The following is a 646-nucleotide window of genomic DNA, read 5'->3' as shown; positions in this document are numbered from 1 at the left end:
TTTTTTTTTTTCTATTATCCCTGTTTGAGTTTTGGTCTCTTGTTCTCACTTTCTTCTTATTATTATTTTGTGGTTTTTTTATATTTTTTTGTCTGAGTAGGAGACATCAACTGTTCTCATGCAATCTAATAATACTTGCATTTCCTGCAGCCCCACCCACTGAGTGAGGGCCACCACTTGCTTTGCACCAACTGGCAAATGATAGACAGTGGCCAATACCAGCTCAACTCATCCTCAACTGCTCCTTAAGAACAGCTAACAGAGACCTGTGCACACACTTTTATTCTCTATCACACCCACCAGGAGACAGGTGCCAAGTGCCTAAGTGCTATCAACTAGCAACTTGCTCACACAGATATGTCAAAACAAAATAAAGAGAAAAAAAGAAATCTTGGGCAAATCACACCAATATACAATCACCAATTAAACATAAATACAACACCACCACAATGTCTTGGAGAAAACAGACCATTACAGTCCATGCAAAGAAACAAGATAAAGTAGTAAAAACAAGGGATCAGGAGTTCCGCAAGATGGCGGATTAGGCAGAAAGACTGCACAGACCCCCTTCAACAAAGAAAAGGGAAACCAATTAACACAGACACAAAAGATAATCTTGGACCCCTGAGCCTTGAAGGGAAGGATA

The sequence above is a fragment of the Orycteropus afer genome, unplaced genomic scaffold, assembly GCF_000298275.1.
Source record: "Orycteropus afer afer isolate SDZICR_OR568_19922 unplaced genomic scaffold, OryAfe1.0 scaffold00157, whole genome shotgun sequence".
Taxonomy (NCBI): Eukaryota; Metazoa; Chordata; class Mammalia; order Tubulidentata; family Orycteropodidae; genus Orycteropus; species Orycteropus afer.
Note: the sequence above shows the minus strand (reverse complement) of the source record.